Here is a 17216-nt window from a genome sequence, read left to right on the forward strand (position 1 = left end):
AATATATATTTATTTATTTGATAATTAGCGTCATCCAGGTACTTTGTCAAACTTTCAGTAGTTGGGTTTCTATCAAAAATACAATTATTTTGTAAGGAAATATTCAATATTTACTATAGTTAAAGAGACATATCAGGCTAACAATTGTCTCACTTACAAACTTCTTACTTGAATTGCTTTACATGGAAACATAGAGATTATGGCTGAAGTTTCAGTAGAACAGGGATTAAAAGAGGTATTCAGAGCTCTTCCCAGAGACTGGCATGAATTTATCCAGGCTGGCAAGAATTTATCCAGAACCCAATAAATATTTTTTGGTGGAAAAATGAATTGCACTGCATTTTGTTTGTCCCTAGGGATCTCATCATAATGGGCTTTTTTTTTTTTTTTTTTTTTTTTTTTAATTTAATGGGCCTTACTCTAAAAAAATTTTAACTGGAACAGTGTGGTGCCATTTGGTCTACAAGGGCCACCAAGTTCTGAGACAGCAGTCATTAACTTCTCTCACCAGTGTCCATGTGCTGGAAGGGTAAATGAAGGTATCCTTTGGGTCAGGGAGAATCTAAGTCAAACTTAGAAGTTTACACAAAACACACTTCTATAAAACTAAGCCTGTGATGTTTCCTTTTCTTAAAAAAAAAAAAAATCTGCAAGGGACTCATCTAAAAGAACTATAAAATAAATCTAAGGATTCTGAACAGATAGAGAACACCATTAGTTAACTTCCAAGTAATAATCTGGAAGCTACTATATTTTCAATTCATAAAAGCAAAGTCCTAGGGTGCTTTAGGAACTAGGTATGTTTTCAATTCATAAAGAAGATTTCTGGGGTGTATTTTCTGCCTACAAAATTAGGTGGTCTTTCACTGATCATCATCTGGCTGCCCCTCTCACTTGGAGAACTCATCTACTTCCAAGGTTTTCAATGCCATTTATATTACTTACTGCTCATTCTTTTTCAAATATTATATCTTCACCCTCCCTAAATATCATAAAGGTAAAAATCTGGGCTCAATCCCTTTCCTCCCAACCTTCTAAAATTCCAGACTGCAAGCCTCCTCTGTTTCACCTTCCAAAATCCCCCAGTGGCCCTCAGGACTGCCATAGATTCTGAGGTCCTCATCATGTCACATCAAAACCACTCCCAGCCAGAACTCTAAACTAAACTACCCTATATCCAAATGCCAGACTCATCCTCAAACACTTAAACACACACTGTCACACCCCCACACCAGCCTACTGATATAAACACCTAAGGCTAGCAATCAAGACACCCACCAGCAACTGTGCCTCACTAAACTTCTTCAATCTTCTTTTTCCAATGACTCTGAGTTAAAAAAAAAAAAAAACTTAATGGGAAAACATGGTAGGCACTGTAGTTGCCATACCTGTACCAGAACTATCTTTACATGGTTTTAGACAGAACACTGATTTAGCATTAGCACCTAACAACAAGCCTTATAATATAGAAAGTTCACCATGCATTTAAATAAGATTTAAACTTCCCTTTCACTGCTGGGAAGAAAATGAAGGAAAGTTATAAGCAGGCAAATAGTTCCAAATTCCCAAGAGGTTTTAAGAGCAATATATACACATCAGATTACAAGGACAAAAATTTGCCTGTGTTCCTTTAATAAAGAAAGTACCAAACTACACTCCATTATATAATTCCCCAAAACGTAGTTAGCAAGTCTACCCCGTAGTTTTCTCATTTTCCAAACACATCTGCCACTAGATTCCTCAAAAAAAGTACTTTACTCCCTTATTGCTGGCTAACATAAGTGCCTCCAAAAGAAATTTGACATGAATTACCTAAGGGTTGGTGCCTTATCTAAGGGCCGACAATGGTTTTAATTAAGCTAACTGACAATCATTTCACCATAGAGGAAAAACAGGAATAGAAAGTTGAACTACTAGCTACCAAAAAAGATCCAGGATAATGTCTCTTTGCTGAGTTGAATAGTACAGGAAAACTAAAACCTGTTAGGGATAAAACATGCCTTAATAGAATTTATAATATTGAAATATCTACCTTTTTTCTAGAGAAAATAAAATATCAGGCCTCATATGGGCAGACAAGTAACATGTCCCTTTGGTATAAGATCATCTCCCAAAATATCTCCAAAGATGGACAGACAACTACACCTAGTGAAATTAATACATAGAACTCACTTTAGTGAACTCCATTGGTAAAGAACATTGAAGAACTGAACAAGGAAAATGAACAAGGGTCACTGGGGGCCTGGCAGGGTACCAGGATTTTGAGTATTCCTTGAATTTTGGTCCATGAGTTTCTAATTATCATCCCTCAGGACATCCAGGTTTTATAACCAGGCCCAAGTTGCCACACCATGAAAATCAAACAATAAAGGCCTTTTCTCAATTCTTAGAAGGAAAAAAATTAAAATTAAAAAATATATATATGTAGACTATATTTACTGTTTTTTAAGCTTTCCTATTAATTTCTCTAAAATTTCTACAATCTACCACCACATGGGTTAACAAGAATTAAAATCAACATATAGTAAATATGTGTGTTTGTACATCTTTGTGTTTAAACAAAATTCTAGACATACAATTCCATAAAAAATTTTAAATTGTTAAGTTTTAAAATGTGAAGACCTGCACTACTCACAATAGAAATACCTTTCCCGCTAGTTACGCAGGTCCTTTTTCAAAAGACAGAAGTAGTGATACCCAAATTTTGTGACACTTTGCAATTTGCACCTCTAAGCCATCCAGGTAAAAGCTTTATCCCCTGAGCAAGTTTGAGTACCACTCTCCAGATGCTAGTGGAATCCTCCACCCACCTACAATATATTCTGCAGGAAGTGAGGAAAAGTCCAGAAGTCTGTTTACACAAGGCCCGTGTCCCTTGGTGAGCCACATTGCAAAATGTCCATCAATGACTTCCACATACCCTCCCTCTGTAGGAATATGGCTGGGGCCATGGCAGCCAAGACTTAGCCAATCACGTTTAAGTGTGATGCCGCAAAATGCCACCTGTTGACCACCCAGCTCCCCCTGGGTCCTCTTCTGGGTTCTGATCTACATACAGCAGCTGCCTGCAATGGAGCAACATAAGGAAACAGGTTTAAATAGTGGGGAGATGTGAGTTAGAGGAACTTGCAAACTATTTGGAAGATATTCTAGCTGGACGTTGGACTTCAACACTTGGTTCTAATGGGGTAATGACTCATTATTTTCTCATGAACATGTTAAACAGATTATTACTTTCTCAAGACGCTAAATCCTTCTGTGGCTTTCTGTTGTAGTTTGTTAATGCTGCCGGAATGCAAAACACCATAAACAGATTGGCTTTTATAAAAGGGGGTTTATTTGGTTACACAGTTACAGTCTTAAGACCATAAAGTGTCCAAGGTAACATATCAACCATCAGGTACCTTCACTGGAGGATGGCCAATGGAGTCCGGAAAAACCTCTGTTAGCTGGGAAGGCACATGGCTGGTGTCTGCTCCAGAGTTCTGGTTTCAAAATGGCTTTCTCCCAGGACGTTCCTCTCTAGGCTGCAGCACCTCAAAAATGTCACTCTTAGTTGCTCTTGGGGCATTTGTCCTCTCTTAGCTTCTCCAGAGCTAAAGTCTGCTTTTAAAGGCCGTCTCCAAAATGTCTCTGTAAGCTGCAGCTCCTCTCTCAGCTCCTGTGCGTTCTTCAAAGTGTCCCTCTTGGCTGTAGCAAGCGCGTTCCTTCTGTCTGAACTTATATAGTGCTCCAGTAAACGAATCAAGGAACGTGCTGAATGGGCAGGGCCACACCTCCATGGAAATTATCTAATCAGGGTTATCACCTACAGTTGGGTGGGTCACATCTCCACAGAAACAACCTAACGCAAAGGTTCCAACTTAATCAACATTAATGCATCTGCCCCACATGACTGCATTAAAGAATATGGCTTCTTCTGTGGGACATTACATATATACAAACCGGCATACTTTCTGACTTCCGTAACCAAGAGCCTCTTAAGATATTAACAGCCAAGTGTCGCAGCCCTAAAGACTTGACCTGTTAGTCTCAGGCACGTCACCAGTCACAAGTTCCTGCAAAATAAACCCTGGTTGAACAGACTACAGAAAACAAAAAGGAAAGAAAACAGGAAACCCCACTGTGGCTGCCATAGAACCTCTACAGGGCTTAAAGAGACCAATAAAATGATATGGTGTCAGATTCTGGAAAATAAGAAAAAGAAAAGAACAGATTTCAGTATGGTCATCTCTGGGAACTGTCTGCAGAGACCAAGCCTGCTATTTATATCACTGAGCATCACTAGAAGTAATTCATCCATTTCTTCACCCACACAAAATGACTAGGAGAGTCTGATAAAACAACCACCTCAATGTATAAAGTAAAAGGGGGCAAGCTGGCTAATTTGGCATAAACAATAAAACTCTTCCATTTGACCATTGCACCTGGTTAGCCGACTTGGTCATGTGCTGTTTTTCTGTGGGGATTCTCCATGGCATTATTAAAGTATATTATCTTTCCCAAACCTCTTTTGCCTTAATAAATTTCAATTTCACCTTGCAGTAAAGTTTAGCATATTTCCCCTTAATACCAGTTCTCTCGATTTGAAAGCAATCTCTTTTTAGTTAATCCAAAGAGCTTCCTAAATGTTATAAAAATGGCAACCAAATTTGGCTTAACAATCCTTTAAGGAGTTCCTAAAGACAGAAATAATTTCTTGCTACTTCCTCCACCTTGAGTTTTTTTAATGCTTCTACTCTTCACTTCTCAAAGAAATATTTAAAATCTCTTGATTTTAAACACTGCAAAATACTTTTTTACTTGTGAAGCTGAACAAGTTGGTTTCTATTCAAATTGTTGAAAAAATGTAACTTAGGTAAGCTTGAAAAGAACACAGAATGGAAAATCTCTAAGATCTCTTAGAGCTCCAGAATTCTTTTTTTTTATTATGTCCCTCTTAAAAAGAATCTCAATTACCTACTAGATGCTGTAAGTAATATAATAGTTATCCTCTAGCTGATAAAATGAGCAAAACAGTTGAGGATGGGGTTAAATCTAAAGCCAGAAAAGGAAAAGCATTAAGAAATAAATAAATAAATAAATAAATAAATAAATAAATAAATAAGCAAGCAGCTGAGCTGTAGGGCCTTCTTTGTGACATCACAGAGCACTTGGCAGAGAAGATGTGTGTTTCTGTTTGGTCTAGAGCTAGAGATGAGTAAGACAGGAACCAACAACTCTTCAGACATTGGTACTCTCTTTAAAGAACCATTTTGATGTTGTAGAAACACTGCACAGAAAAGCCAAGCAAATCCGCTAAACATACACACAAAACCATACCACATTCTAAATTTTATATCTGTATATTTCACCTTGTTTTTATAAAGTAAGTGCTCAGAAATAATATCTATTTTCAATTTAGGAAATTGTAGGACATGTTAGCTAATTCAGGAATTGACAAACCAAAATAGCTGTTGGATGTACTCCCTCACACAGCTGGTTTGCCCAATAATCAGTTATAAAAGCAGGATCTGGATTTTGGTGTTGGATGCATGATGATGATACCGTGAACAACTGATTGTATACTTCAGATGATTGTATGGTATGTGAATATATCTCAATAAAATTGCATCAAAAAAAGCAGGCTCTGGGTCTTCAAATATGAGAAAGCAGCTTTCAAATACATCAAATTCTAACTAAATATTAAAATCTAATAAGAAACACCATTACTTACACTCTATTATTCAATCAGTTGCACAGAGTAAAATATAGTTGCACAGAGACATCACTCAACATATCTGAGAGGCTGGATTGACTGATTTAAACTATTTTTAAAAAGAATATGTGTGAGGACCTATTACATTTTCCCTCTAACTTACCTTTAAATGTTGAAGTTTTAACACATTAGCCTTTTTTTCAAAATTGCAGGCATAGGCTTGCAAGGGCCATCCACATTGCTAGATGGGAGTGGTCCACGGTGTTTGCCAATCACACATGAGGTGACCCAGTGGCCCACACATGGCCAACTGATGGGACTCCAGAGGGTATGGGATGCAGGCCACCCCCAAGAGGATGCCAGCTCTTCCTGAGTGGACTCTCTAGAGCAATGGGCTTCACAGTGGAATACATGAAGACTTTCTAAGAGGTTTGCGGGCACAGATTGTTTCTGGGAATTGAGTTCCAGATCCTCAGCTTCTGCATGTATTCTTTCCCCAGATGTTTCTGCTTGTGGTTGAGTAGACACACGGCTGCTTTTTTTCACACTTTCCCTTTCACCATATCCCTGCTCCCACCAGACAAAAGGAAGACTTACATCTCACCCATTCTGATTCTGACTGAGGAAACTGCCCTCCAAAGGGTGAAAACATCAGCATGCCATGGAAAGGGATGGTTCAAAATACTGGGGATCAGGAGAATCTCCTTTAACATCGGCTATTTCATCCTAGCAAAAAGTTATGTTTTCCACTGATGTACGAACTAATTTTTAAAAAGAGATCAAGAAATGCACTTCAGAAGAGAATGTGTTACTTTGTTTAATAATTCATCAAATTTTGCAATATATTTTTGTGTTTTGATCAATTAAACAATTTAATAATTATAAAGATAAACTCAATCCAGAAAGAATATTTAACACTTAGCATCTTGAGATCACTTTTTATTGCAGTGTGTCCATAGGATAATCAGTTTTTTAAAAAGTATTATATTTGGATGAAATTCTGCATGAGAAATGGACTGGAAGTATGAATTCAAGGAGAAAAAGGAAAAATGTAAATTTCCAACTATTAAAGAATCGCTTGCTCATGTATTTTTTTTAGTAAGGATAGAGCACATCCAATCATAGCAGCATTTAAATTCCATTCTATACATTTTAAATAGTGTTATTATAATTTTTAAAGTCAACATTTACATTAGGCCAGGAATTATATCCTTTGCACCATTCTAACCTTATAATGAAAAACTTTATTTGCTAACCAACCTAAAGAATATGTAAGAGGACACATAGTCTGTCAACATCTTTTGGAGGTGGGGATTGGGAGGTAAAAAGTTTGCAGTCAGCCCTTGTGAGCACCATTAGATGTCCCAGCTTGACCCTCCCTTCAGTTCACCCAGGATCAGTGGTGAGAAGCAGACTCTCTCCTTTGGGCCCAATCATGCAAGACATGTTAAACCAAGAACCCACTTTAATAGTGACTCCCTGCACAAGCCTTTAAAGGGCTGTCCCAGTTAAAGCCTGTCTAAAACCCTGAGAATTTGAGCAGCTGCAGGAAGGAATGAAGTCGTGAGGCATGCAACTAGGTGAATGAACCTTGAGGACATTACATTGAGTGAAATAAGCCAGAAACAAAAGGACAAATAATGTGTGGTCTCACTAATACAAACTAACTACAAGCAAACTCTGAGAATTACATTTGAATGCATAGGTTATCACAGGATAGACAGTGGGCAGAGATTGAGCAATCGATGATTAAGGAGTACAGAATGTTCAAATAAGTCTCATTATAAAGGTTCCTAGATTGTAAGCTCTTACAGCAATCACATCTATTCCTGAGTTTTAACTGTTATTTCTAAATTATAAGATGCTGTGCTCTTTGTGTATAACCTGGTAGTTCCCTGGAACATTGGGAATCTATATGTCTGACACCTGGGACTCAGAGTTAGAATTCTGCAGCTCTGAAAGTCAGCATTACTCCATACAGCAACTGCTAAAGAAGCTGAATAAGAGATCAGACTCAAATTAGAGATATGAGTGAAATGGACCTGGTTAGGACTAAGGTAAATCAGAATACAGGGTAAAGGATGATATTGTCTGTATTTTAAAACTTCAACTTGTGGGTGAGACCAAAGGAAGAAATGTTTACTTGGTACAAAATTTAAATTTTTGTACCACACTATCTAATTTAACACTATCTAATTTAACATGTCTGGTCAGTTTATTATTAAAACAACCTAAATACATGGAACCTAGAATAGGGAAAGAGATCCCATTATTCTGTACAGGTTAATGCAATACCCAGATACATTCCAGAGTATTTTGGATGGAAAATAAAAATATTTGCAAAGTCTCCTTGAGGGACTGAGGGAAAATATTAAACTTCCCCACCTGGGGAATTCCTGATATTCTTTCAGGCACAAGGGACTCACAATTTAATAAGCCAAGCCCTCAATCTTGAGGCTTGCCCTTATGAAACTTATTTCTGCAATGGTGAAGCTCAGCCTGCATGTAATTATGCCTGAGAGTCACCTGCAGAGAGCCTCTTTTGTTGCTCAGAGGTAGCCTCTCTCTTTAAGCCAACTCTGCAGGAAACTCACTACACTACCCCCTACATGGGACATGACTACCAGGGGTGAAAGTCTCCCTCACTCTGGCATCATGGGATTAAGAATGCCTTCTGGACCAAAAGGGGGAAAAGAAATGGAACGAAATAAAGTTTCAGTGGCTAAGAGATTTAAAATAGAGTTGAGAGGTCATTCTGGATGTTACTCTTATACAAGCTTTAGCCAGATACTGCAAACTGCTACTGTATGCCAAGCCCCAACCAACAGTAGTCCTGAAAACCCTAGGGAGTGCACTGGACTCTATCTAAACCTCTATAAATGTTTTTCTTAGTAAGTTTATTTTTCAGAAACTTAAGGTCTCCAGATTGACCCTATGCCAGATAAGCCCTGAATCCCAGAGGTACCAGTCTCTCCAAGAACATCAGCTAGTTTACTTCCTCTACCCCATAAAGTCAACACCCCATTCCAGCACAAAGAAGTTAAATGGTCCTTGCCCAGATATCCCTGAAGATTGAGAGAAAGATCATATGAGAGCAAAGAAATGCAACTGAGAAATTAGAATTTAACAAATGATTGTGACAATTGACTCATTATATCGATATTTCTTTTTAGTGTCTAGTGTTTTAGAATAGCCATAAGGAAATACCTGAAGTTGCTGAACTGTAATCCAGTAGCCTTGATCTTTGATAATGATTATATAACTACATAGCTTAAAAAAAAAAAAAAGTCAGTTGCCCATGTTTGTATGGATCTACTTCTGGATGTTTTGTTCTGTTCCACTGACCCATATATCTATCTCTGACAATACTACACTGTCATAGTTAAGCTACCTCTATTGAAAGTCTTAAAATTGGGTAGAGTACAATACTAGTGGTCAATAGGAGGGAGGAGTAAGGGGTATGGGATGTTTGAGGTCTTCCTTTTTCTTTTTATTTCTTTTTCTGGAGTAATGCAGCTGTTCTAAAAGTGATCATGGTGATAAATACCCAAATACGTGATGATACTGGGAACCACTGATTGTATACTCTGTAGTGTATGAATATATTTCAATAAAATTATGTTTAAAAAAAAGAAGATCCAAAGCCTGGCAGAAATGAAAATTTAAAAAAAAAAACAAAAAAAAAAAAAAAAAGAAAAAGAAAAAGAAAAAGAAAAAGAAAAAGAAAGGAAAGGAAAGGAAAGGAAAAGAAAGAAACCGGAGAATACCAAAAAATGATAAACAAACATTTACTCCTGTATTATTTCCTTGACTAATGGGGGTTGGGGGGCAGTGGGAAGGCTGGCTTCAGATTTGTTCATGTCATGACACACCGAGCCATCAGTGACACAATTCTTGATTATACATATTTAACAATGCACCATGGAAAAAAATGCACAAAAACTTTAGGTAATATTTTCCACCATCAATCCTTTTACTAGAGCTACTCACATAATAAAAAATTAATCATTTCCTGCCCTTCCTCCTTCTGTGGCAAAAATTCTGAAAGGAAGAAAAAAGGTAAATGAGTAAGGAATTGGGAAGGATGGAGGAGGGGGCATTGAAAACAAGGCAACAGAGACTGGCACTAGATCATTCATTAATTCATTCAACAGTACTGCTAATCCATTACCAGGGTAACCAGAGCCCAATATGCTAAAAAGTGGGGGTGCAAATATTTTCTCCTAGAAGAGAAGAGCAAATGAACAGCTTAGCTCAAACCTTCCCAAGTCACGCACTAATCAAAGGGCTAAAAATGAACTAAAATCAGAAGTGAAAGGCTCAGCAATGAAACTCGCCCCCTTCCATGTAAGAAGGAAAATGAAAGCACTCATTAAGTACATCTGCATTTAGACATGTCTAAAGATCAGGCAATTCTCTGACAAACATACCCTTCAGATGGTAATTCCAGACACTTCTCATGAATTTCTGAAAAGAAAACAAAGCACATTATGGAGGTATTTGGGGGTGTGGGGGCATGGGAAAGTGTTAGTGTTTTGGGACTATTACCAGTTACAAGTGTTTTCTTTAGAACAAGAGTGAAGTTCCATGGTCTTCGGTATATCACAAAGTTCTTCACCCAAAGGGGAACAATGAGGCAAGATCCTTTTGGTTCCGTACACAACGGGTTCACTCTTCTAGACCAACCTAGAAGTGGTACATTCTAATCTGGATAATGCAGATGATAGGATACTGGAACCACATAGTAATTACCAGGCGGCAGCCTTCCGTGTTCCATCACAGGGTGTTTATACAGTGTTTCAGGCTGTATCCTAAATATAACTGAAGAAATGACACGTGATTTTACAAGTTCTGCTTAAGGACAGGATAGGCAAATGAAATGCACCTCAGACTGAACAGGGAAAAACAAGAGCTCTACCCCCATTCAGAGTCAGCTAGCTAAGTAACAACCACCAGCCTCAGTTTTTCCCTATGAAAAATGGGGATTTGGCATTTGCCCCCTGCATCCTGAAAGAATTTGTGATATTGTTTAGAAAATGTCTGAGGTTCTCTAGGAGCTTAGATACTGAGTCACTGTCACGGTTGTCTAAAGTTATACAACTGTTGTCTAAAGAATTTCTTTACAAATCTTTATCAATAGAGAAACTTCTGTTTTAATCCTTTCTCTTGGAGGAGAGATGAAAGGTGACATGTGTTGACTGCCTCCCTTCTGTCTCTCACTAACAATTCAAAGTGCCCATCTTCTTTCAAGATAAAAAGGAACTCCAGGGCTAGACAGAGGTTTATAAAATAACACAAACAGCTCTGCAAGAACAAGAGCTGAAAGCAGATTCTCTTTCTAATTATAATTAAATGAACATTGGAAACCATACACACATACTCTAAAACTCATAACTCACACAGAAATGAGCAGATTTAGCTTCACAGAGAAACTTCTAGAATAATAAGAAACTTTATTAAGCAGACACTGTTTATATTTATTTTTTAATCTTGTAATTTCCATTTGTAATAATCAACTGCACCTTTAAGATGTGTTTGTTTAAAGTTGGTTTTCATAAAATTAAACACATTTCCATTCCCTTATTAATCTTGAGTCTCTACTCAAAGAAGCTAAAAACAGTATTTTTTGCATACAATGGGAAATGCAAATATTAAGATTTCCATTTCACTCTCAAATATAGAGGTAAAGCTCTCCTTCCCCATCTTGGCTCTTTGACAGCATCAAAAATACATTTTCACTGTTTCTGAGTCCACATCTGGAGTTAAAAAATCCAGTTTAAAAGGCAAATGGTTTAAAAATATAATCTTATGCCTTCTTTCTCCACAATGATTCCTGGAGGGGAAAAAAAAGTCTGAGTACAAACCAACTACAGTATTTAAACAGGATTTTTTTTAATTAAAAGCATACGAAAAAAGCTAACTAAGCTTCTACTTTCTCCTGGAAAAAATAATAAAAGCAGAATTCCCATCTCAATATAATTAAATCTAGATCTAAGAGCAGCCTAAGTAAAACTAAGACTATATACTCATGGAGCACTCAATTTCTGAAGAGTACAGTCCCAAGTCTGTCCTCGGGTTACAGCAGGGCTGGCAAACATTTTCTGTAAGGGGCCAAATCGTAAATATTTTTGGCTTTGGCAGCCATGTGGACTCTGTCCAACTACTCAACTCAGCCTTGGTAGCACCAAAGCAGCCCCAGGCAGTATTTGTTCTCAATACAACTTTACTTCTGGACACCAAAATTGGAGTTTCATATGATTTTCACATGTAACAATATATTATTTTGATTCTTTTTCAACCATTTAAAAATGTAAAAACTCACAAACCATATAAAAATAGATAACAGGCCAGATTTGGCCTGCAGGCAGTAGTTTGCCAACCCCCAGGCTAGAGACATGGAAAACTGGAGCAGCTGCAAGATCATCTAAGGCAACATCCACATCTCTGAGGGGAAACTGAGGCACAGAGAGGTGTAATGACTGGCCAGAGTCCCACGGCCAATTTATGGCAGAAATGGAGTTTAAAAAACAAACAAACAAACAAAACTAATAGGTCTCTGGGAAGGCTCATTGGAATGCAATGATAAAGAGGTCATCTTGAGTTCATTTCAATGGTGGGGTGTTCATTTAGGAGGTGGGGTGCCTAAAAGCAGAAATGTCACAGGAAACAAGTTACTATTCATAAGGGCCTCCCAAACCTGCATTCCCTCCGTGTAAAATTATGTATTACCTGCTGGTCACTACATTGATTCTGAAGGTTCTGTATCAGCAGGGGGACCCTTTGGATGGGCCAGAAACCCATCAGCCTGATTCGTGTCAGCCTCCTAGACTACACGGCTCTGGTGCTTTCTTTTGCAGCTTAAGTAACAACCTCCACCTTAGTGATGCCAGTCTGAGAACTCCAGCGAATAAGTGTCAGTGAACAATGTTGAAAATTATTTCAAAGAACAGAGTAGAAGCAGGTGATGAGCAATTTAGCATAAAGTTCAAAACATCTTTAGTACCTCAGAAACTAACATGGTCAATCGCCTTCCCATTGCTCGTTCCTTCCCTCTTTTTTCATGTTCTTCTCCTCTTATTTTTCATTATTATACCTTTTTTTTTTAAATCAATTCTCATTTTCATTTTCTTGCAATCTTTTTTCTGCCCAACACCTTAACTGGATATAACTTCAAACTGAAATACATTTTTAAATTAAAATACATACATACATACAATAATGTTTTAACTTGCCTCCTCATTAATCACATTTTGTATTTCTAATAGAAAAAAAAATTCAAACTAAAGTGACTTTTCACAGTGACTTGACCCTTCAACTGATTTTTTAAATCAGATTTTTTTTCAGAGAAAATTTTGGCTTTCCACTTTCGTACGTATTCATTCACAACATGAAATTTTATATCAATGTTTTGCAGATTCTGCCCTGACAATCCTTTATGAAGATTGCTCTATCAACTATTTTGTTTTTACACACTTCCTCAAAAAGGCACGATTTTATACTTCGTGAAGAGGAAGTGGCTTTTATAAGTAATTTTCAAAGTTCTTTCTTGTCAACTTAAATCAGGAACGACTGCAAACTCCTCAGAGCTCTTTCAACACGCATTTACCCTCATAGATCTAACTAAACCTGATTCTTCAGTCAAATAAACTAAGTCTATCCATTTATCATAACAAAAATGAAGGAAAAATGTACTTCCTAAAGTTGTAGGAACCAAAAATGCTACGTTTCAAATGCAGGTATGGAGATTTCACCCAAAAATGAAACCATCAGAAACACTTTCTAACAATGTTATTTAAGTTAGAGAGAAAAAAGATCAGATAAAAGGTCATACATTTAAAAAAATAAATAACTAAAATCATATTCTCATAGAACTGAAATTGACGCTAGAGAACTAGTCCAACTCTTTAATTTGACAAATGAGGAACAAGCTAAAGAGGTTCAACGACCACTATTTATTGAGTACCTACAATGGGCCACTTGCTATACAGACTTTTCTCACTTGATTGTCACAGCTTCCCCATAGAGTAAATATTATTACACCCATTTTACAGTCAAGGAAAGTTGAATCACAAAAAGGCTGGTACAGCTAGTTAGGAGCAGAGCTGTCCCTAAGCGCAGGTCTCTGGACATCGCGTTCAGTATTGACTTGGCTACGCTACACTGATGTAGTATTTGTGGAAAGTGCTCAGTGAAATGCCACCATATTTTAAGCCACTGTAAATACAGTAATTATGGTACCCTGTAACCTTGATATAATACGCTTTGCTAAAGAAAAGAGCTCCTTAAAAGAGATTTCTTCTTGGCTGCTAAGAAAAGGAGCATTAACAATTAAATATTGCACTTGCCTCATGAGCTCTAAGATATAATTAGACTGAGGATCCAAAGTACCTAAACTCGAGTCACTTGGCTTCTAAATTACGCATGACAATATCATCTACTCAGATTGCAGGTGGATATTTCTCAAGCTTACAGTCTATTCTTAAATCTGGACTCCATTAAGAAGGATTTTCACGTTCGTAGGATTAAACTAAGATATTTCAGCATGTCTAAAGCAATGCTGAAATCATTGATGGCAACCACCAAAACCCACTTCCTGATCAGGTAAGAAAAGAGGTGTCACAATGAGTGTCATTAAAATTGAAACTTTGAAACCACTCATTATCTCTAAGAAGTATATAGTTAAATAGAAATGGTTTAGAAGTTAATGTAAGTAAAGTGATTTTTGGCAACTATAATATCTAAGTTCCCCTCCAAATATTTTATTCTGAAATAAGAATAAACCAAATCCAGGTCTTCCTAAAAGAACACAAATGTGATTTTCAGGCAGATGCTCAAATATTTACTTGGGTTATGAGGGACACTTAAATTAGGTCAATAGATGTATGGGCCTCACAATTAACTCACGAGCATAATTCTTTGGAGCAACAAAACTAACAGAACTGTGTGTGCTTTTTTGACCAACAATAACAAAGGATTCTAACAACCTTAATGAAGACTTTCTAGAGAGTGTGAGGTTTAAAAGGAGCACAAAGGGAGCAGGAAAATACTTTAAAAGAGAGAGAGAGAGAGAGAAATACTTCCAAAAAGAGTGAGTCATTTAAATATTTAAGTGCCTTGGGCTAACACTAAGGTTCTGTGGCTTTGTTTCTTGTTTTGTAAGATAAGACTCTCTTTTCAAACATAACCACAATAACATATTCACACTTTATATCATCAAATACAATCATTCAAATGTCCCCAAGTGTCTCATAGAAGTGTATGTTTTAAGTGTGTTTGAATCAGAATCCAAATCTATTCACTATAATTAGTTTATACGTATGTTTTAATTCTCTTTTAAATCTATATTTCCCCTCCATCTATTGTTTTTTTCCATTTATTTTTTTAAATTGAGCCCATTTTTTTTCCTATAGGTTTCCTACAGTCCGGATTTTGTAAAGTAATTTTTTTAAAAACAGGAATTTTTATAAAGTTAAAACCAGGGTCTGCAGACCTGCTACCCCATCCCATAAATCCTTTACCGTGAAAACCATCTGAGCTCTTTCAATGAGGTCCACAAAATGCTGCTATGACAAGTAATTTGTGCAACAATCTATCCAAGCAGAGGCAGTATCACTGGAGACAGAGGACTCAAGAAAACATCTTACCTTCAATACTTTTTGGAACAAAGTGGGGTACAAATTGACTTTTTAAAGATTATGCCTATGCTACAAATGGAAACAATGAGTTTTGGCCAGGCCCAAACCATTAATTCACATTTCCAGAGCAGCACATATACTATCTTCCATAAAAACCCAAGAGAGAAAGATTTGTTAACATACAAACACCTCACCTACCAAATCTAATGCTGGATATTTCTTTCCTTATCTCTTCTTCCTACCTAACATGAAACTCTGCGCGTCAGTAAATTCACAGTTCCCAGATTACCCAAGAGGCACCAGGAGAGTCACTCACCTGGCTTGCCTTCCACACTCATCTGCTGCCTAAACCTCTCCCTTCCTCAAGGATCAATTGGATTCACACCAGTTCCCCCAAAGCCTTTCTTAATGACCTCACCCATCTCTGGACTCCTGTAGTCTAACCTGTACCATACCTGGCTTGATAGCTGATTCATGTGCCACAAGTATTCACTAAATATTTATTGAGGGCCTTCCATGCACAAAGCATTCTATATCATCTCCCAAGCTAGATTGTAAGCTTATGATACTCTGCTTATCTTAGGCCAGAAGCACACTGCCTAAGAATGTGCATCCTGGAGTCAAACTGGCCCAGACGTAAATGCCAGAGACACGGGACTATGAATAAATTACTTATCTCTTAGTTCTCAGTACTAATGGGACAATAGTAGCCACTATCCCATAGGGATGTTGTTAGGATTAAATCACAGAGAGCATGATTATTGTTTTGTCTCCTTGTTTCCAATGCTCTGTGTCTGGTTTCTAACTGTTTTATTGTACCTGGTTCTTTCCTGTTCTTACCCTTTCTGGAAAGAGAGGGAGCAGAGGGCCCCAGCAGAGTCACTGCTATGTGGGTAGAGCTCATTAAACACTCATTGACCGCTTGAGTACACAGGAGATTCATTTTGTCATGGTGTGAGTGCCCTTCCATAATTTTTACGGTCAACATTTCCCTTCCACAAGTATCGCCCTGATAACTCCCTTGCAAAGAAATGGAACTGGCTCAAAACTAACTATACCTGCTCACCATCCCTACCACCTAAAGCCCAATTTAAAAAGAGAAATATAAACAAAAAAGATTACAGTAAATGATCTTTCATCTTTTGATGGGGCATAAACATTTCTCTGAATTTTGTCTGAATGGAAATCCAATATTTCAGTGTACCAGTGGAAGAAGTTTACAGAGTGTTTTCCAATTTTTTTGTTTGGGGCTCCACACAAGTAAAAAAAGCTTGAACATTACACACACACACACACACACACACACACACACACACATACATACTTATTTCATTCATTTAACAAATATTTACTGAGTACTATGTGCCTTGCACTGATTAAGTACTGAAGACACAACAGTGAATGAACCAACCTGACAAAATATCTTTGCCCTGTTGTCTGCATCCTTCCACACATAAGTTTTTATTTACAAAAAAAAAAAAAAAAAAGTAAAAATGTAGAATGATGGGCATATGTACTATGGAGAAAAATAAAACAAGGAAGGGGAGCAGGAAATGTGGGGGTGGATTTTTAAAGAGAGTGATCAGAAAAGGCCTCACTGGGATGGTAGCATATGAGTAAAAACCTGGAGGACGTGAGGGTGAGCTGTGCAGGTATCTGAGGAAGAGCTTTCACAGGTGTTGGGAAAAGGGGGGATCCTGAGGCAGTTGCATACCTGATGTGTTCGCTGAACAGTGAGGAGGCCAGTGAGGCTGGAGCCAAGGGAGCCAGGGAGAGAACAAGAGGAGATAAGGCCAGATGGGGAGGGAGGGGGGCAAAGACGTGGCCATGGCTTGGGGGTCACTATAATGACTTTACTTTTACTCTGTATAGGACTAGAGGGT

General features: G+C 37.6%; 1 protein-coding gene and 1 long non-coding RNA gene across 5 annotated transcripts in view; both read right to left on the reverse strand.

The window, feature by feature from the left end:
* Window positions 1-17216, reverse strand: part of ANKRD44 (ankyrin repeat domain 44) — a 351473-nt gene that overhangs the window by 324395 nt on the left and 9862 nt on the right. The gene's annotated exons all lie outside the window — the stretch shown is intronic.
* On the reverse strand, window positions 9462-16767 carry LOC119543962. The gene is made up of 3 exons (XR_005218714.1): window positions 10247-16767; window positions 10129-10165; window positions 9462-9739 (listed from the first exon to the last, which is right to left on the reverse strand). It is a non-coding gene; the product is annotated as an uncharacterized LOC119543962 (long non-coding RNA).

This window comes from Choloepus didactylus, chromosome 9, assembly GCF_015220235.1.
Source record: "Choloepus didactylus isolate mChoDid1 chromosome 9, mChoDid1.pri, whole genome shotgun sequence".
In the NCBI taxonomy this organism is placed as follows: Eukaryota; Metazoa; Chordata; class Mammalia; order Pilosa; family Megalonychidae; genus Choloepus; species Choloepus didactylus.